Source organism: Sceloporus occidentalis, unplaced genomic scaffold (genome assembly GCF_023333645.1).
Source record: "Sceloporus occidentalis isolate IW3139 unplaced genomic scaffold, rSceOcc1.0.p SCAF_184, whole genome shotgun sequence".
Lineage (NCBI taxonomy): Eukaryota > Metazoa > Chordata > Lepidosauria > Squamata > Phrynosomatidae > Sceloporus > Sceloporus occidentalis.
Genome location: NW_028317164.1, coordinates 539,745 through 540,021, shown reverse-complemented (window position 1 = coordinate 540,021; position 277 = coordinate 539,745).

Sequence of the window (277 nt, the reverse complement as noted above, 5' to 3'; positions counted from 1 at the left end):
TCTAGCATGCAGAATTCATCCTAAAACATGCCTGGTATGGGAAAAGATACAAATCCATTAGATTAATGTTTGCAGCGGGCCACATAGAAAGGTAAGAAGGGAGTGTCTTTGAAACCCTCAGGTGTTGTGCTGTAAGAAAGTTTGATATTTAGGGATGGCATTTACCCTGAAAGCATGAGGTATGTCTTCTAAGTATAAAAACACAAGTTGTGCACTCATGATTTGAATTGAGAAGTGGGAGAGCATATTTTCTTGTTTCCAGCCCAGCATAAAATAA